The sequence below is a fragment of the Euphorbia lathyris genome, chromosome 3 (genome assembly GCF_963576675.1).
Source record: "Euphorbia lathyris chromosome 3, ddEupLath1.1, whole genome shotgun sequence".
In the NCBI taxonomy this organism is placed as follows: Eukaryota; Viridiplantae; Streptophyta; class Magnoliopsida; order Malpighiales; family Euphorbiaceae; genus Euphorbia; species Euphorbia lathyris.
Window position 1 is genome coordinate 83545442 of NC_088912.1, and position 21703 is coordinate 83567144.

The window sequence follows — 21703 nt, forward strand, 5'->3', positions numbered from 1 at the left end:
TGCATGCTGAGTGCTTTTTACTATGCAAATTTATAAATCTAACTCATATACTCAGCACTTGAACTGCTGAGTACCTATGTTGCTGAGTAAAGCAACTTGAACAATTAGGGTTTGCACGCGTCTTTAAGTAGCCTCTAGGATGACGTAAGTGTCATCATTAGTAAAACCATGCGCCGTTTCTCGCAATTAGTGTCAGTAATAACTGACTATCGATGGTTCAAATTCCCATCGTTTCCCCGACCTATCAATCAACACTTACCGGCTATAAGTAGTGAAAGATTTCTCACTATTCACTTTCAACGCTTGATTTTTGCACTCGAACTCTCTCTCTCTCTCTCAAATCCCAAATCCCTCTGCATTTCTTAAGAAACCTTCAAGAACACCATGTCTGATTCCCAGAATCTCTCCAATGACCAATACGAGGACAACCGATCAGATATCGACCCTCCTTCTCCAGCTGAGCATGAGTACGATAAAACCTCCGGAGAAGAAACTCAATATGGTCATGATCAGCATGAACAACCAATGGCTGAGGTTAGAATCCTCGGTGAGAACCCTAACACTGAACACTCAACCCCTTCAAAGAAGAAGAAGAAGAACAAGGACAAAAAGCCTAAGGAAAGAACTTTCCTGTCTGTATTTACAGACGTTGAGGACATTGATGTCATCCCCTCACGATGGTTCTCTAAAAGCTTCGTTGAAGCTGAGAAACCCAACAGCGAATGGATCTCAAAGAATGGATGGACAAAACTCTTCTCCCTCAACGGCCTGACCTATCCAAGACTAGTGACTGAGTTCTACTCCAACTTGCTGGTTGCAAAAGACGATGTTGATTACATGGTAACATACGTAAATGACAAACAAATCATCATAAACCCCTCATACCTGGCCATACTTTTAGACTTGAAAGAGGAAGGAACTGAGTTAAGGAAAACCAATGACTATAAACGAGTCAAGTACAATACCGAGTTCTGTAAGCCAGAAGGGCATGTAGGTGAAGTTTCATGCACCTCACTCAGTCAGCAGCAAAGACAAACTCACTATATTCTGACTAACTACCTCTTCCCCAAGGTCAATGCCACATCTTCCGCATCCAACTTCGAGCAGTGCTTCATCTGGCACATGCTGAATTACCAGCCCCTAAATATGCCAGTATTTTTTATCGGGGCAATTCAACGAAGCACTGGAGTTCTTCGAATGGGCTCACTCATCACTGAGATCCTCAAGGATCATAAGATAAGCTTCAAGGGTGAAGAAAGTGTAGTGGGGACGAAAATCACCGTTGAGATCCTTACTGGACTAGCACACAACCTTCCTTTCAAATCCAAATCAAAGAAAGGAAAGGAAATAGTGATAGAAGATGAAGAGCAAACTGAGCTACCCAGTAAAGGGAAAAAGAGAAAAGCAGACACATCAGCTAAACAGAAAGCTAAATCGGTGATTCAGACTGCAAAGAGAACTAAAGTGGTGCTAACCAAACCTTCTCCAGCTGAGTCAGCTAAGAAGAAAGCTGAACCTGCTAAGGCTTCCCAGAAATGACATGCCGCTGTCCAAGAGATTGAGGATGAACAGGAGGAAACTGAGCAACCCCTAAAGAGGAAGAAGGTTTTTGGAGTTACACCTCTGAACGCAACTCCTCTAGACTTTGTTGTTCCAAAGGACTCCTTCTTCCTACGAGTTCAGGAAATTGATGGAATTGAAACAACTCCTAGTGGTCAATAGGATAAGTCTGTCTCTGCTGAGAAGATAAAGGAGAATGAACCCAGCAACTCAACTGCTGAAGTGCAGGCTGCTGAGCAAGGAACTGAGTCTCCTGTTAACAATACGGCTGTTGAAGAGTCTACTGAGGATGTCCATCTAAATGTCTCTCCTAAGTCAACAAACATCATCACTGCTGACCAAACTCCTTCTCCAATACTATCAAAGGAAGGTAGTGACAAACGGTTCAAAAGGAAGTCACGCAAACCGCCCGTGTTTGATGTACTGGATGACTCCCCACTGCGTGATCCTATTGTTGACCTGACTACATTGGACTTCAACTTCTTTTCCAAATCAATTGCATCAACGCCACCAGTCAAGGAAAAACAAGCCTCTATTTCTCGTAGTTAGGAACATGCCAAAGCTAACGCCTCTAAGGGTCAGATCTCTGCCAACATCGCTGCTCCATCTTCTACTGAGCAAGTGTTCGAAGTTCCTGCTGCTCAACACAATGAGCTAGCAAAGGAAAATACTCCTGCTCAAGTCAACTCTGAACTGACTCCACCAACTATCCCAATTCAGCCTCAAGTTGATACTAAGCAGGTAAATACTTCTGCTGAGCAAACACTTCCGACTCAAACTGAGCAGCAAGTAAACAATTCAGCTTCCACTGACGAACCAAACTCCAAGGTTGCCACTCCTATTGCTCAAACACCACTTAATCAAGAGGGCACCTCCACTTCTGGTCAGCAACCAAATGTCCAAACACATGTTGCTAACCAGAATTCAGTTCCTGAGAATCCATCAGTTGACCCATTGAGCTTCCTTACTACTTCCCATTCTGGGAAAAGAATCCTGCAAGATGCTCAAGAACTGACAGCAGACATTCAACGCACTCACGCCTCTGATGCTGAGTGTCATTCTGCTGAGCCTACTCAATTGAGTAACATAACACAACTTCTGACCGAACTCAAAGGTCTTAAGGAGCTTCTATGTGTACTAACCGATATGGTCGCTCAACAGCCAAAGCAGGAGTTTGCTACAAAAATGGCTAACCTTCATTTGCACATAGTGCAACACATGGACACTATTGAAGGAAAGCTAAATGCCTTATCTGCCTCCAACTCAATAGTAGCCGAAACTGCTCAGGTCACTCAGCTCTTCACACAACTGAATTCTGAGCTGACTGCTACCAAAGACTTGGTTTCCTCTTCCTCACAATGCACAATAGAACAAATAGTTGAAGCTATTCGCATGCTCAGCTTAACTAGAGAAGAGATGCAAACCGACCAGGCGAAGTCAACTGAAATTTTCCAACTCACCAAGTCTACCTATTAGCATGTCAAGCATCAATCCACTCAGCGCCACCACTATGATGCTTCACTACTCAGGATGTACCATCAGTCTTACGCTAAAATGACGGACTCCATTACCTGGATGGGCAAGTCACTTGAGTTTATACTCAGTGTCATAAGCGCTCATATGAAAATTCCAGCGTCTAACATGACTGGTGGTATCCAAGTTTTTGACGGGCTTAAGCACAGTACGAGTCAACTCCAACAGTATTCCAGCTTGCTGACTCGTGCTGTTGAACGAGGGCAATTTTATGCTGCTGTCCCTCAGCCCAGTGATGCTGGCAAAATGGGGGAGAAAGACAAACAACCGGCAGAAGGAACTCAAAAGAAGAAACATCCCGGTTCAACTTCTGATGTCCCTCCCAGTACACAAACTCAACATCAAGATACAACGAAGCCTAGTCAGCAAACAAAGCCCAAATCGAACCAAGTTTAAGTCAACATTAGAAAATAGATTTTTTTTAACTTGTGTAAATCTTGATGTTTGCTGCTATGAGTCTTGTTTTGCTGAGTTTATATATTAATCGTATCTTCTTTCAAGCAACTGTGTTATTTGTTTATCGCTTTATGCTTATCTACTGTGTTGATCTAATGCATGACCTCTCTCATATGTCTCCTTACTTAAAACTCATTGAACAATGTAATCTGAAACTTATGAACATAAAAATCAAACAAGTACTAGGCCACTGAGTAAAACTACTCAGCCCCAACTAATTTACTCAGTTTACTTCCACTCTGATAATTGAACTTTATCTTCCGCTTAACTAAGTATCAAAACTGAGTAAAGTTAAAATGTTCCAATTGCTGACCTTACTCTAAACCTGACCTTAGACTTACTTAAATTAAACCTTAAAATCTTTAGAGTAAAACTAAGTCAGTGGTTCAACCCTTACGGGGGAGAATCTTAAAAAGTTAAGGAAAGGTCAATTGTCATAGGGGAGCTCAACACTGAGTTCCTTATTGAATATTTTTGCCAACATCAAAATGGGGGAGTTTGTTGAAACACTTTTCCACATGATTTTGATTTGACAAAATTATTTAACAAGAATTAAATCTCCATGATAAAAAATATTCTAACACATTAAATTTAAATGCTTTGATTTATTTATACTAATGTGTTTGTTCAATGTTGAGTTATTCAATTCATAAGACATTAAGTTGTAAGGCCCAAAGACCAACAAGAGAAACTCAAGCCTAAGTCAACCACACGGCCCAAGCAGATCAAAACGCAGCTCAAGCTGAATGAAACGCAAGCCCAGCAAGAAGTAGGATCGAGAAGCCTTCGTCCAAAAGGTTCAAGACGAAGCTGCTGAGTTGTGCGACAAAGAAGTCAGGTCAGCTGCTGACCTGAACAAACTTGAAGACAAAGTATTTCTACTTTGGGTAAAGTTCAGAAGACACAGGAAGTTGTCTGGAAGACTTTGCCATAAATGTGGAAACCTTCTGTCCAGCCTGACAAAAAGCTGCTGAGTACTGCCGAAGACAGAAGATACAAGAATTTGATTGGCCGAGGACGCTGAGCACGTACTGAGTGAAAGCGACAGGAAGCCTTTTCCCTCCAACGGTTATTTCGAAATTTGAAATTACCGGTGCATCAAGTGTCACTATAAATAGGCCACTCAAACGCTTCATTCGATGCAGATCTTCAATCAAGTCGAAACGCTGACCAAAAATTGATATTCGAAGTTCTGTGAGAAAAGCAAAGCAAATCTTACACCAATTCCAATATTGTTTAATAGTCTAGAGTGATCTTATTCATCTAAAGTGTCTTAGCAATTGTTGTTTAGGACAAACAAACACTTATCATTTCTAGAAGTATAGAAATGAGAAGCTGAGTACTCGGTCATAGTACTCAGCGGTAGAAATAGGATTGAGTAGAGGAATAGAGGAATGTACTCTTGTATACTCAGTTGCTATTGTAAAAGGTTTGTGCTCTACCTTTAAAGAGCTCAGTAGAGGATTCTAAAAAGCACGGAAGGAATTCTAGGGACTAGATATAGGCGGAGAGGTCGAACCAGGATACGTCTGCTGAGTAATATCTTTCTAACTCTTATCTCCTTAACATATTGCTTGCTATAATACTGTCTGGTTAAACACTAAAAAGAACATAAGCTGAGTTGAGTGAACTGTGAAGCTGAGTTCAGGAATAGACTCAAGTGCTATCTCCTAACTCAATGTTAGATTCAGACTTAGTCACCAGTTGACTAAGCTTGCATCTAAAACATACTCAGTACCACTATGCTAATAGACTTAGAAAAAGTCTAAGTTGTAAAAATTAAGTCAGCCTTACTTGAAATTTTTTAAATAGTTCCTAACCCCCCCCCCCCCTCCTCCCGCCGCTTGGAACTAATATTGTCACGTTACACGGGACCAACAGGGTTTTTAAAGACTTTTTGGCATTTTTGAAGTTCATTTGGGTTAGAGATGATATTTGCCTATTATTTATATATAAAGTTAGTATTTATTTATTTATTATATATATAATCTTGGTAAAGGCTATGCTTACTTTGTTTTTTACAAAGTAAGCCTTACTTTGTGTGTTTCCACTATTGGATTAATTTTATGCTCCATCATCCAATGGTGAAAACACATCAAGTAATGGTACTTTATCAAAAACAAAGTAATCATAGAAGGCACCTATATATCTTTTTTGAAAAATTTATTTATTATATATTTAAACTATATTAATTATGTATTATATGTGTAGTTATTTTTTTTTTGGAATAAAAAACAATGGATTAATGAGTCAAATCATGACAAAATTGTAACAATGAATCAGAAACATAACTCGGTAATAAATTAAAAAAAGAAGGGCAAGTGGATAAACGAGAAGACTGTGCTAACACATGTGCCATCCCATTCGCTTGCCGTCGTATCCATTTGACTGAGTAAGAGTCATTTGATGTTAGAATCGATCGTATTTGAGTAATTCTATCTCCAAATTCAGAATCATCAACAGAGCTAGAATTTATTGCATCAATAACTTGTTTAACATCAGATTCGAATACCACATTCCTTATTCCATCAACTTCTAGCCATTGCATAGCATGTAATAGAGCTTCGGCCTCACATTCTTGTGTTGTCGGACAATATAACAAACCCGCACATCTCCCCATTACAAACTGTCCATTTGCATCTCGTACTGCTGCTCCCATCCCTGCACGACCATCAGCGTTAAAGCATGCGGCATCAACACAACACGAGAGAAATCCTTCCGATGGCGGGTGCCAAGCCGTGCAACCAGCCGATGAAATATTTCCTGCTATTGTATTTCTGATCCACTGTTCTCCCGTACCAGTCCGATTCCTCAAGGCATTTGCTTCTGACCAATCATTAAGTATTGTGCAAGCTTGAGCCACTATTTGACCTGTTCTGCGAATCGCATACTGCCAAAGACGGGTATTTCTAGCTTGCCATAAACTCTAGAGGTGAATCAAAAATGTTTTTACAGTTTGTTTCGGTGCTGCTCTAATCATATTATGAAACCATGCTGTCAGGTTCTCAGCCACTACCGCCTCCGCATTAATTCGTTCTAGAAGTCCCGCCTTCTGCCACACTCTTATAGTTCCTGCACATTCAATAAAAAGATGTCATTCATCCTCCCAAGGTTCGTTACATATCACACAATTACTACATACATGTAACCCACGAAATTGAAGATTCACACGCGTTGGGAGACAATTGCGTGCTAATTACCAACCAAAATGTCGGACCTTTTGTGGAATATGTGTAGTTATTAAGTATATATATTTGTTGCATTTATTATATATATAATATATATAGTTTTTATTTCTTTATATTACATATATAATATATAGTTCTATTACTTATTATATATTGTGTATTATATTATAGTATTAATTATTTATATATAGTTATATACTATGGTATTTATTATTATTTATTATTTATTATTATTATTATTATTATGATTAAATACTAGTTAGTTTTCTGTGACATATATATAGTATAATATTGATATAGTATTTATGTATTTGTTATTATATATAGCATTTATATTTGTTATTCTTTATTATATATAATATAATATATATACTTGTTAACAGTTTTTTTTTTTAAAGAATGAAAGAATTTTATAACTGATCAGAAGCAAGCACTGTGACAAGAAAAAAGGAAGTACATGCACCCAGACCCTACGATCAGACTCGGAATCAGCCATCCTTGCTAGTAAGTGAGTCATTTGATTCGCAAATCGCTTGGAAAAAGTAACCGACTCGATAGCTAATTCAACTATCAAAGCTTTACAATCATTAATGAGAATGCCAAAGGGGGAAACTAACTCAATAGGACTATTTAATGCTAATACTAAAAGCTGTGAATCCATTTCCAATTGAACATTGTTGAAGTTTGATGTTTTTAGCCAGCTGAGGGCCTCTCGGCAACTGATGCTTTCAGCTATCAAAGGATTTGTGTTATTGCTGATCATCCCGCTTCCGGCCGTGAGAAACTCTTCTCTATCATCGCAGAGGACGAACTCGTAGCTTGAACTACCTACTGAGATGAACACAGCCGCATTAGTATTTAATTTGAGCGAATTGGCCCGGGGAGGCTGCCACGTAACTGGAAATTGGACTGCCTGGGATGCTCGAGAAAGAGGGTGGGCCTACTGCCAACTGCTAAGCAGCGTTGTAGCCCTTCTGATACTGATACCCGGATTAGAAGTGCGTTGCTCCCATACCCAACAGTTTCAGTCATTCCAAATCTCCCAACTTAGGACAGCAGCGATGGATATCTTTCTGGGATTATTCTATTAACAGTTGTTATATATATGGTATGTATATTACCTTTTTTTTTTTAGAAAAACTGAATTTAATTAATCTTGAATAAATGTCATTACATATTGCAGAATATAAATAACTGGGAATTGAAGCATTACTAAAAAACTTAGCATTGGAACGTGCATGGCGCGCCATAATATGAGCCACATTGTTCGCTAATCTTGGGACAAAAGTCACTGAATAATAATGGTGTTCTGATAATAAGTATTGGATATCCTCAACCACCCCTCCAATTTCTGAACCATCAACGCTTACTGAATTGATTCTTTCTGTAATACCCTTCGAGTCTAATTCGAACACAACCTGTTGGATATCTAATCTACCATACCACCGAATAACTTCCAAAAGGGCTAGAGCTTCTACTAATAGAACGGATGGACAACCCTGATTGAAGCAATTGAAACAAGCCCCAAATATGCCCGAATCACCTCGCATGACTGCTCCAGCTCTGAATTCCCCAGAATCGATGAACAGCGCCATATCCATTTTACATTTAAATCTGCCAGTTGTGGTTGTATCCAACGAATCTGATCCGTTATCACTACTCCCTACTGTGTTTTCTTTTTTGCCTCCTACGCCATCTGCCGGTCGACTCGCAACCTTTTTGCCCATTCCACAACATTCTCCATAGAGTCTACTGAACCCGACCATATTTTCACATTCCGGTACGACCAGATTGCCCATAGTACCATCGCTCGCCGACTTGCCTCTTCTAACGTCTCTGAACCCAACATATGGAGACGCCAATCCTCTACCCAGTCCCAATCGCTCCTTGGAGCCGCTAAATTAGCCTTTAGCCAACATGTTGTTGCGAATGCACAACCCCCAAAAAGAAATGGCATCCATGTTGTACGTCTAATCCGCACACCCCACAACTCACAAGAGTCGGAACATATCTCTGCATTAATCGGATTTGCAGCGTCAATAGCTTAGAGCACAATCTCCAGGTGAACATCCGAACTTTTGGAGGCACATTCAACAAATGCGCTGCCACACCTGATCCGTCACACTTCCAAGGTGCATTGACTCGAGTCTGCGATTACCCGACTTTACTGAATAATCGCCATTCGAAGTGAAATGCCACAGTAGAGAGTCATCTCGGTTCGACCATGGTACCACCATATGGATAATTATTTCTAATCGTTGTTAGAAATATTTTATGTGAACGCTTGAGATAAGATACACACATTTAAAATTTGACTATACTCGGTTTCATATGCTATCACTTAACCAGGGAATATCTTGGAACACCCCAATAGTATTCTTCATGACCGAATACTCTATGTGCTTCAATTATTATATATCTACAAAGATGTTTTCTCAAATTTCTGATTATGATTTATAATTTAAATATAGAGTTTATTATGGAAAGAACGAAAAAAGTGGAAAGATGAAGGGATTTTCATATTTAAAGGTCATTAATACGTGAAGTTTTATGGAAGAAATGGAAAATGTAAGAAAATGAAGGTCAATAATAAATGAAGTTTAAATGGAGTTATGACATATTCGACATGTTGTTAGATATGTAAATAATCCTAAATAATAGGATTATTTACATATCTAACAAGAGAGAGAGAGGGGTTATGGTTTATAATCTAAGGGTGTGGTTAGTTTACCTACTGCTTGCTGTTGGAAAAAAAACTACTTTTTATGTATAAAAAGCAAAAAACAGTTCCCTAACCAAACATCAAAAACTCTCTTTTTTTAATACAACAATACACCTTAAATATAGAGTTTATTATAGAAAAATGGAAAAGGTAGGAAGATGAAGGATTTTTTAGGTTTAAAGGTCATTAATAGATGAAGTTTTAAGAAAGAAACCGAAAATGTAGGAAAATGAAGGGATCATGAGATTTAAAAACCATTAATAGATGGAGTTTAAATTAGGATGGAAAATGTAGCATAAGATTATGAAAATTAAAAAAAAAATGACATGGAACCTTAAAAAAATACCATGAGAGTTTAGCTTTTATATATATATTACAGAAGAAAAAAAAATTTAATGAAGTCAAAGTGATTTTAGAAATATTGATCATGTGTCACAATTTGTCTTACACAATGAAGTTCAAAGACATGCTACTTAATTGGTATCATTATATTATTTCAAGCCCTAAGTTTGAATAATTGTGTGTGTTATTTTAAAGAAATAATTGTGTGTTATGGTTTAATCATAGCCTCTACCTATTTTATTACTCGTTATACAGTAAAACTTCTATAAATTAATAATGTTGGGACCATGGAATTTTATTAATTTATAGAGATATTAATTAATCGATAAATTAATAATTATTAATTTATAGAGTGATTTTAAATTTTTTAAAAATAAATTTTAAATTACTAATTGTTTAAAACATTGCAAAATTCATACAGGGGATGAATATATCATAACGAATTTAGAGGAAACAATCACGAAAAAAGACATTCATGAACTTGAGGGAATGATTGATCAGCTTGATTACCGCAATCAAATGAATGTCAATCAAATATTGGATTACCCAGGTGAAAACAATGAATGCTCACAAGTCCAAAGTTTAGAAAAAATTGTGTCGAGCGTTATGCAAATTCAATTGAGGATGAAGTTAGGGATGATTTGGTACCTTTGAAACCAGTCTGATGACCCGCGAGGCTAAACCGGGTCATATTCATTTCGCAGGCCCAGCCCATACTTAGACCCATGGTCTAAGATCGGATGGGACCCGAATAAAGGAAGCGGGCGCAGCGAGTAACCGCCCCGAATGGGACCCGAATAAGCGGAAACGGGTGAAGCCGGTAACCGCCCCGAATTCCTAAACGGAGCATCAAGACTCCCACTCAGAACCACGTTCGTTGCCATGAAAGCCACGAAAGGGACATGGCCTAAAAAGGGGGAACCGCCCTCAGAACGTGGCCCACTAAGGAGTAACCGCCCTCGGCGGTTACCTAAAAAACACCTATAAAAGGCCTTAAGAACAAGGGAAAAAGGTACGCTCACAATTTTCCCCGCAATACTATTGTCAAATTACCAACCTTCTTACAAAAACTGACTTGATCGTCGGAGAGTTTTCCCGGAGATCCTGTCTCCGGTTCTGTTTTGCAGGTAACTCTGGCAGAGAATATCAAATCGGATCCGGCAAGTTATCATTGGTGCGGTGAGCGTGGACCTTTTTTACCAACATTTGGTTAAAGGTACGCGAAGAACATGTCAGAACCATCACGAACGACCGGCGTTACCACTAGATCAACCAGTATGAACTCCAGGGGACCACGGATTGCGAATTCGCAACCTGTAAGTACACAGCCTGTGGTGCCTAGCTCATCCGGTCCTTCGGGACAATTGAGTCCCTTATTGGAAGTCCAAGTGCAAACTGAGATGGAAATGTCCAATAGTGATTTCGTGCAGATGGCAGGACAAGTCTTGGCTTCGAACATGAGCCAGGCGGCTGGAGATCGAATGATTAATTTACTAACTGCCCTCGCCGAACACAATACCGTCGTGGCGGCTGCTCCTCAAGAACCTGTGGTTATCTCAACACAATCACCGACTATCCCTGTCATATCGGCCCTCCCGCAGCCATCTCAGGCGCCAAATCAAGTGGGCCAGAGTAGTCGCACAAACCCACATAGCCACCCGATTAACTACTCGCACCCAGATCTCATTACGAAGATACATCCGACCTGGCAGCCATCCCAACCGTTGCCAGGAGTGCACGCTACAGCAAGTGGAACCTTTTCCTCACAGACATTCGGAGTTGATGACTCTTGGGCGAGAGCACATATGGAACTTTGATCCTATAACGGGACAGCGGTTAGTCCCCCAACAGGCACACGTCTCAACACCGATGGGCGGGTGGATGCCACCCAGAATTCACCAGCAGCGGATGGAAGAAGTCCGGCGAATACCCGATATTGACTTAGAAGATCAATTACGAAGCATGATGGAGCGAATGGGGTACTCGGCTAGGCCGAGAGCAGAGGTCCAGAGCGATTCACCTTTTGCCCCTTCGTTGCGGGAATTCATTCCAGATCACAGAATCAAGGCGCCCGCGATACCTAAATACTATGGGGATCCAAATTCTGATCCTGAGGCTCATGTCAGGAACTACAGAGAACTAATGGATGTTGCAGGAGCGAGTGAAAGCATCATTTGCAGGTTATTCTCGACAACTTTGGGCGGAGCCGCATCTGATTGGTTTCGATCTTTACCCGCAGAATCTATTCACAATTGGCATCAATATAGTTGGGATTTCTGTGCGAAATTTGTGGGCTGTAAAGCAGCGGATGTGACGGATAGGCAGCTGAAGGAGATCAAACAGAGGAACTATAATTCCCTAAGGGAATTTGTTGTCGCATTCAACGATATTCTGGTGCGATTGCAAAACCCGGATATCGTGAGCATCCGCAACATCATGGCAGATGGAACCACGGATTGGAGTATGCGGGAGGAAATCATCCGCAACAAGCCGCGCACAGTGGCCGAACTCATGAAAATAGCAAAGGAATTCATGGAAGTGGATGATGTCAACAGGGAACATAGGGCTCAAACCCGGCGAGAAAGAGATGCCGCTAGATCCACTTCGGACAATCGGCGCCAGACCCAGTCCAAAAGTAATTTTGTTCGAAGAGGCGATCGCCCCTTTCAAAGTGGCGGATATCAGACACCATTAAACACGACTCGCCAGGAGGTGTTACTTTGGATCGAAAAGAGCCGCCTGAAGAAGGATGTGCGGTTCCCCGAGGTAAAAGGTCGAACCAGTTTGGGGCGACATCCTAACAAATATTGCAGGTTCCACAGATTGAACGGCCACGACACGAACGATTGCTATGAATTGAAGAATGAGATTGAAAGGCTGATCGAAAGGGGCAAGCTGAATTAATTTGTACGAAAGGAGACTAGTGACGAGAAAGCAACGTTACCACATGAAGAAGAGGCAAGGCCCGAAAAGAAGCCGAAAAAAGGAGTGATAAACGTGATAGCCGGCGGGATCTATGAGCCTCCAACAAAAAGAGCTCGCCGTGAACAGCGAAAAAGCAACACTCATAGGGGGGATGCCCTCAATTACTCATTCGCACGAATCACGGAGCCGCATGCGGATGCTTTGGTGATTACAATGGCTGTAGAAGGATGGGACGTCAAACGGGTCCTTATTGATACTGGCAGTTCTTGTAATGTTATTACTCGGACTGAATTCAACAAGTTGGGAATTAATGACGAGCGAGTGGAACATACATTCATGGATGTAACAGGTTTTGGGGGTCAATCCTCTCAAACAAGTGGACAGGTGGTGTTGGAGGCAGAAATGGGCGATAAAAAGCTAAAATGGCGAGGTGATTTAGAATTCGCAATTGTTGATCTCCCATTGGCCTACAACATAATTCTGGGATGCCCATTCCTGTCAGAAACGGAGTCGCTCATCTCAATGAAGCATTTAACATTACATTTACCAACACACCAAGGGCGAGTCATAGTTGAAGGTGATCAACTTGTATCTCAACAGGCCTATACATTGTCACTTGAACCAAAGCCAGACGAGGAAGATAGGGTAGAGGAGAAGTTGCCAGCGGAAGCATTGGGAGAAACGGAACTATTCGCCATCTCAAGCGATAAAAATGTGCGAATAGCGACGGGCCTCCCCGAAGAAACGAAGAAAGCCATTGCCGAGGTGCTGGTCCAATGTGAGTCGGCATTTGCCGCCCCAAATGAAATACTGAAAGGAATAAGTCCAGACGTAGCAACCCATCGTTTGAATGTAGACAAAGGTGCAACCCCAATGCGATAGAAAAAGAGAGGACATGCTCCTGAGCTGCAAAAGGCGATTGAAAAAGCAGTGGCGGATTTGCTAAAGTCAGATGCAATTCGAGAAGTCACCTATCCGGAGTGGTTAGCCAATGTGGTGCTAGTCAAAAAGCCAAATGGAACGTACAGAATGTGCGTCGACTTCAAAGATCTGAACAAGGCATGTCCGAAGGATATGTATCCGCTTCCTAACATTGATATATTGGTAGATGGAACTGCAGGATATGAAGCTTTATCATTCACCGACGTGAAATCCAGTTACCATCAGATACCCATGGAGAAGGCGGATGAAATCAAAACATCGTTCATAACTCACCAGGCGACTTATTGCTTCAAGGTGATGCCCTTTGGATTGAAAAACGCGGGAGCAACATACCAGAGGATGATGAACAAGATATTTTCAGACAAATCCGGTGAGAACTTCTCGATCTACGTTGATGATATGATCATCAAAAGCAAGAAAATGCAAGACCACCCGCAGGATATCAAAGAAATCCTGGAAGTGCTAATCAAATATGGCCTCAAATTGAACCCAGAGAAATGCACATTCGGAGCAAGAGCGGGAAAGTTCCTAGGTTTCATTGTTAGCGGCAAGGGAGTTGAGGCGAATCCCGAGAAGGTTAAAGCAGTAATGGAGATGAAAACGCCGAGGAGCATAAGAGAAGTACAGAGATTAAATGGGCGGTTGGTGGCATTAGGGCGATTCATATCATGCTCAGCTAGGAGATGTCTACCTTTCTACAATGCCATCAAAAAATCCAAGTCCTTTGAATGGACGCCGGATTGTCAAGAAGCATTTGAGGGGATAAAGCGATTACTGTGTTATCCGCCCTTAATGAGTAGGCCGGAGGATGGAGAAGATTTATTTCTCTACGTATCCATCACCAATATGGCGATATGCACTGTGATGGTGCGAGAAGAAGAAGGGCAACAATATCCAGTGTACTACGTGAGCAAAGTCCTGAAGGATGCAGAACTCCGGTATTCGAAGTTGGACAAAATGGCCCTCGCAGTGATAACCACGGCGGCTAGATTGAAACCATACTTTCAGGCGCATACTATCATTGTGAGAACTGGCATCCCAATGCGAAAGGTATTACAGAAACCTGACGCATCCGGCCGGTTGATGGAATGGTCAATTCGCCTGGGAGAATTCGATATTCGCTATGAAGGGAGACCAGCGCTAAAGAGCCAAGTACTCGCCGATTTCGTGAACGAATTCAGCCTGGGATGACGATGAATGTCCGAAGGCACAAAAAGAAGAGTGGAGTATGTACACAGATGGGGCATTATCTATAGATGGAGCTGGGCTGGGAGTCGTCATCAAGGGCCCGGAGGTTATTCGCCTGTGCTATGCAGCAAAATTAACTTTCAAAACTACCAATAATGCCGCAGAGTATGAAGCAATGATATGCGGATTGAAGTTGCTCAATGAACTCACCTCAGAAAGAGTGGTAATCTACAGCGATTCCAAACTCATGATAAACCAGATCATAAAAAATTATCTGGTGAAACAGGAGGAGCTAGTAAAATACCATCAGGTAGTCGGCAGATTGACACAAGAGTTAACGCACAAGGGAGTCGTTTGGGAGATGGTGCATGTTCCGCGAGGCCAAAATGCAAAGGCTGACGAATTGGCAAAAGCAGCGGCAAGTAGAGAACCATGGAGTCAGAAGGCATGCAATTTGGAAATAAAATCGGCACCAGCATTCGAGGTTGATCAGATTATGGTCATCGAAGAATTGGAAGACGATGAAGATTGGCGGATGCCCATCCGCCAATATCTGGAGCAGGGAGATTTACCGGTTGATAAGAGCTTAACCAAAAAGCTAATTGGACAGTCAGCTCGATACTTAGTTCGGGATGGAACTTTGTATCGGAAATCGTACACATGTCCATGGTTGAAATGCATTAGTCGCAACGAAGGAGACTACGTGCTATGAGAACTACATGAAGGAATTTGTGGCGCGCACGAAGCTTCGGCGGCGTTGGCAAGAAAGGTCAAACTGATGGGATACTACTGGCCCAAGGTGGTGGAAGATTCTCAGAAGATGGTTGCGGAATGTCACAATTGTCAAATACATGCGGATGAAAAGCATGTTCCCGGAGCCGAACAAATCGCTATAATGACGGCGTGGCCATTCGCAACATGGGGAATCGATATAGTGGGCCCATTCCTAGAAACGACAAAGAAAAGGAAGTACTTGATAGTCGCAGTTGACCACTTCAGCAAATGGGTAGAAGCGGAGGCAGTAACCGCACAAACACCTGAGCGAATGATCGAGTTCTTACGAGAGAACATTATCATACGATTTGGAATCCCGCAAAAGCTCATAACCGACAGTGGCACCCAGTTCAACTGTGCCAAGTTCAAAGCATACTGCGAAAGCATGGGGATCAAAAATCATTTTTCTTCCGTAAACCATCCCCAATCGAATGGTATGACGGAGGTTACCAACAGGGCCATGATTCAAGGCATCAAGAAGCGGCTAGGAGACAAAAAAACAGGTTGGGCGGATGAGATACCCCATATGTTGTGGGCATACAGAACCTCTGTAAAGGCAGCAACAGGCGAAACACCTTTCTCGCTAGTTTATGGAGCCGAAGCAGTCCTACCTGTTGAAATCAAGTCGCCCACAGATCGGATAATTTATTATTGCGACACACAAAATCCTATCAACATTAGAGATGCTTTGGATTCTGTGGAGGAACGAAGAGAAAAAGCTTACATGCGAATGGCAGTGTACCGCAATAGAATCAAGAAATATCATGACAGAAGAGTGCGAAAAGTAATAATCAACGAGAACGACTTGGTCTTGAAAAAAGCGGATAAAATACAATCCAGAGATGGCAAAGGCAAGCTGGGCGTCAACTGGATCGGACCATACAAAGTATCCAAGAAGCTGGGACCAGCCACTTTTGAAATAGAAGAAATGAGCGGAAAGAAGCTCCCGCGCACCTGGAATCTAGAGAATCTACGCCTATATAAAAAGGCCGAGTAGTTCGAGGAAATGACGAGTACTCTTTTTCCTTTTATGAGTTTTTCCCATTGGGTTTTCTGATAAAAGGTTTTAATGAGGCTTTGATCCCACACAGTTGGTGTACCTATGTAATAAACCTTTTCTCTTTATCAATAAAGGTATTCAATTATTACATTTATTCAATATGTTACGTCCGAAGGCGGATTGTTCTTAAAAACACATAAATGTGTTGCCTATTAAAGAAAGGTGGATGCATGATTACGCATCACTCGCAAAACCCTTAGGGTTAAACTCAAAAAACACATAAATGTGTTGCCTATTAAAGAAAGGCGGATGCATGATTACGCATCACTCGCAAAACCCTTAAGGTTAAACTCAAAAAACACATAAATGTGTTGCCTATTAAAGAAAGGCGGATGCATGATTACGCATCACTCGCAAAACCCTTAGGGTTAAACTCAAAAAACACATAAATGTGTTGCCTATTAAAGAAAGGCGGATGCATGATTACGCATCACTCGCAAAACCTTATGATTAACCTTATGATTATATTATTTTCGAAAGAAAAATAATAGAGTAAGGCATAAAATTAAGCGAATAAACGAGTACTCAAAAACTGCAAAAAAGGTTTGGCCACCCTAGCGAAAGCAAAAATTACTATGAAGAATTATAAGTATGAAGTCGGCAAAAGGCAAGGATCATACATGAAAATAAAGTGACAATAATCGCACGTATAGGCAAAGCGGCAAGTGAAAGAAAATTAATATAGACGGGCAGTTTGTTACATACAAAAAGTCCAAATATAAATTAAACTATGCTACAGCTTCCTCTCCTTCACCCCTATTGCTTTCCTCGCCTCCAGCGACTCCCTCATCTCCTCCAGTGGGCGGATCTACTTCAAGCGAATCCTCAACCCTCGAATCAATAACTGCTTCAGAGGGCGATACCTCTTACTCAGGCTGAGAGATGTCCTGCGGTGCCCCTTCTTTCGCATTCCGGGTAGGGATCTCGCCGATAATTGGAGATTCCTGAAAACTCTTCCAATCTAAGAGGAGCACCTCATCCATATCAGCATCCTCGGCTTCCAGCTTGTCCCACTTCTCAGTTAAATCCTTTTCAGGGATGGGAACCTTAGGGCGGTTAAGTACGAGACCCTGATGTCCATGCTCATAAGCGGCATGAATCCGCTCCCCATACCAGTAGATGCGGGCACCGTCTTCAGCCAGAATTTCCTCAGCCCTCTTCTTTTGTGTCTCCTTGGAATCAGCTAGATCATCGAGGGCCTTTCGCAGCTCATCGGACTTAGCCTGAAGAGATTTAAGAGCCTCCTCCTTCTCGCTCACAGCCTTCTGAAGGGCGCCTTCTAGGACCTTCACCTTCCCTTGGACATCATCATAAAGCGACTTCTGAGTCGCCAATTCAGTACCAAGACCTTCCAACTCCTTGGCTCGCTCGGCATCCCTTCGGAGAATGCCCTCAGCGAAATTGATAATCTGCATATAAGACGGCTCACGAATAAAAAAGGGCGAATAGAAATAGGCGGTTACAATGGACGCAAGATCCTTGAAAGAGAATGACAAGCAACAATATACCTCTACAGAACGCTTCTCGATCCCCTCCACAGCGGTAGGGAGCGGTACTTGTTCGTGCACACGGGAAGCAGAGGGAAGCCGCCCGAGGACATTGCATATGGAAGAGACAATGTCCTTGCAAGAAAAACTCACGGCCATGCCAAAGGTCCTAGTCCACCATCCGGTGATGTCGGGAATTGGCTGCAAAGGCGTAAAGAAAAATATCAAGAGAACAGCAGATAGCTCATGAGGAAAAAAGTAGCAATATAGAAAGAGGGAATAGATCAAGATACCTTGTGAATTGGGGTACTGCTCTTTCCTTTGGATGAGGCGGATACGGGTGTACCGCCAACAGTAAGGGACACGGAGGTGTTCTTCTTCTTGGGACGAGAAGACTCTGTATCCGCACTTATCTTCCGCTTCCTCGTCAAAGGAAGATCCTCGGAGGCAGAAGCGGGACCTTGTGAAACGGAGGCCCTTATAGGAGAAGCCGCCTCAATGGAAGGAATCGTTCCTCCAGAAGAATCCGCCCCTACAACGGAAGCGGTTCCTGCCATCCGCTTCTTCCTTCTCGCTAGGGCCTTAGCCTCCCGATCTGCAGCGATTTGAGATAAAGGATCACCCCTGCAAAGGGTTAAAAGAAATCATCAACTTGGAAATAAAAAGTACCTTGTACAAAAGCGCGATAAGGGATATAGACCACGCGATCCCCCTCGCGGTAGGCAATCGCTACTCGGCTCCTTAGCATATGGAAGGCCTGATCATATGTCCATACAAAAGGAGGGGTACTCTTCAGGAACTCGATGACAGCGGATTCTTCCTTGCTGGGGTAACCGAAGTTCAAACTCTTCACATTGGGCCGGCCCCAACGGCGAAGGAAGTTCAGATTTCCCTCATTAAACTTGATAAAAAAGTAAGAGCGATCCCACTCGCGGATCTTGTTCAGCTTCTCGTCAAAACCATAGTATCCGCTCTGGCGGATGAATGTGAAATATCCCACCGAACTCTTGAAATGATGAAGCTTGGAGAAAATTTTGAGCGAGAAAGGAACCTCCAAACAATCCGCCAGAAATTTATCCAGGGTCAAGTCGGCCCATCCATTTGGATGTAACTGCCCGGGTGCGATTCCGTAACCGCCGAGGACGGAAACAATCTCATCCGCCAGCGGATAAGTGAAGCCGCAGATAATTTGGGCGACGAAAATGGTGAAATACCCCTTTGGGTAATCGCCCGGTCCTCTATCCTCCCCGGGAATGATGGTCTCGAGACCTTGGAGCCAAGGATATTGCACCCGCAAATCCTCAATGGTCTCGCGACAAACTAGGCTTCCCGACATGTCCCTCTTTGGTAACAAACGGGGGGTTGGGACAGGTGGCGGAATCAACTTCTTAGGGTCAAAATCTAGACCCTCGTCGGTTGTATTCGCCAGATGGAGGAAGTCAGCGGGGTGGGAATCAGACCCATGAGAACTGGTTGAAACTTCATCAACCATCTCATCAACTTCATGAGAAACCTCGCGGACGTAGTTCTCATCGAACGGTGCGAAGTCGAGGTCGGGGTTCGACATGTTGAGGAAAAGAAATAAACAGAAGTAAAAAGCCGAACAAGGTACAAGTTATGAAGAGGAAAACTTACATGGGAAAGACAACACAGAGAAGTGACGGAAATAAGAGGTCAACGCCGGAAAAGATGACGCCGGAAAAGAAACAACGAAAGAGGAAAAATTCACAAGTTTTTGAATTTTCAATAGACAAGCAAAAACGAAGCGTCCCCTATGAATAGACCCTAAAGGGCTCTTGTATCAAACTAAAGGGGAGGCATGTGATGACCCGCGAGGCTAAACCGGGTCATATTCATTTCGCAGGCCCAGCCCATACTTAGACCCATGGTCTAAGATCGGATGGGACCGGAATAAAGGAAGCGGGCGCAGCGAGTAACCGCCCCGAATGGGACCCGAATAAGCGAAAACGGGTGAAGCGAGTAACCGCCCCGAATTCCTAAACGGAGCATCAAGACTCCCACTCAGAACCACGTTCGTTGCCATGAAAGCCACGAAAGGGACATGGCCTAAAAAGGGGGAACCGCCCTCAGAACGTGGCCCACTAAGGAGTAACCGCCCTCGGCGGTTACCTAAAAAACACCTATAAAAGGCCTTAAGAACAAGGGAAAAAGGTACGCTCACAATTTTCCCCGCAATACTATTGTCAAATTACCAACCTTCTTACAAAAACTGACTTGATCGTCGGAGAGTTTTCCCGGAGATCCTGTCTCCGGTTCTGTTTTGCAGGTAACTCTGGCAGAGAATATCAAATCGGATCCGGCAAGTTATCACAGTCACAAGAAATGAAGAAGTTATAGCATCATACACTCTTTATAAAATTTTTTGTTAAAATTTGACAACAATACACCGGAACTTTTAAATGCACTGAGAATAGTCAGAGATGAAATTCAACTAGATTTAAATTTCAAGAAAAAACAAAATACTATAGATTCATATTTTGCTAAATTATCCCAAGTATGTATATCTATATATATTTCGCATATGTATTTGAGAAATTATTAATTTATAAAGGTAATAATACAATGTATTTATAAAGAGTTGTTCCAGAAAATTATTATCTTATTAATTTATTAAAATTGATTATTTTTTAAACTGGTCCAAGTCGGGACCAGAAGAAATTATTATTTTAAAGAGTTTATTAATTTATCGAGTATTAATTTATAGAGGTTTTACTGTATATACAAGTCATACTCAAAATGAAAAGTGGGACCTAGCTTAGACTAATTAATACTTAATAGTTTCATTAAGGTTAAATTCATAATTATGAATTTATTTACTTGTAAATTCATAATTAAGTCTTTGAAAAAAAAATTCTTCAAAAAAAAAAAAAAAACAGAAGTCTTTAAATTTTTAGTGTTCTAAAGATTACTTTTGATTATTTTTTATATATATTAAACCTGTGGATTTTAATTTTCACATATATTGAAATTCTTATTAATGTTTCGTCAGTAAAAAGTTGAATATGCATAAAAATTAAAAGTTAAAATTTAATCCTTCAAATTTTGAAAGTGTAAAGATTTATCATTTATTTTGATATTTGTTTGTTTAATTATCTTATTATTATTAAGATGTGGTAGAGTGTAAATCACAAATGAAACTTGACTATATAATTGTAACTACCTATATGATTTGTCAAATGTAGGAAAAATTGTGTTATAATTTTATAGGGGATGCATAATTCTATTATTATTGACTGATTGTTAATAAAAGTAATGAGTTAATTATCTATCAATGTCATTAATTAATGAAGACTGCTGAATTTTAATTAAAGTTAGCCTAGAGAAATTAAAGTCTACTAAAACAGGTCCATGCAATGTTGACTGATAGCAAATAATTTTGTATTTTTAGTTATTTAGGTTATTTTTATTAATTTGTTTAAATTTTTGTTTTTATAATTTATTTGTTAATTAGACATATTACATACTAATAATAATAATAATTACGATTTTACCAAACACTAATAAC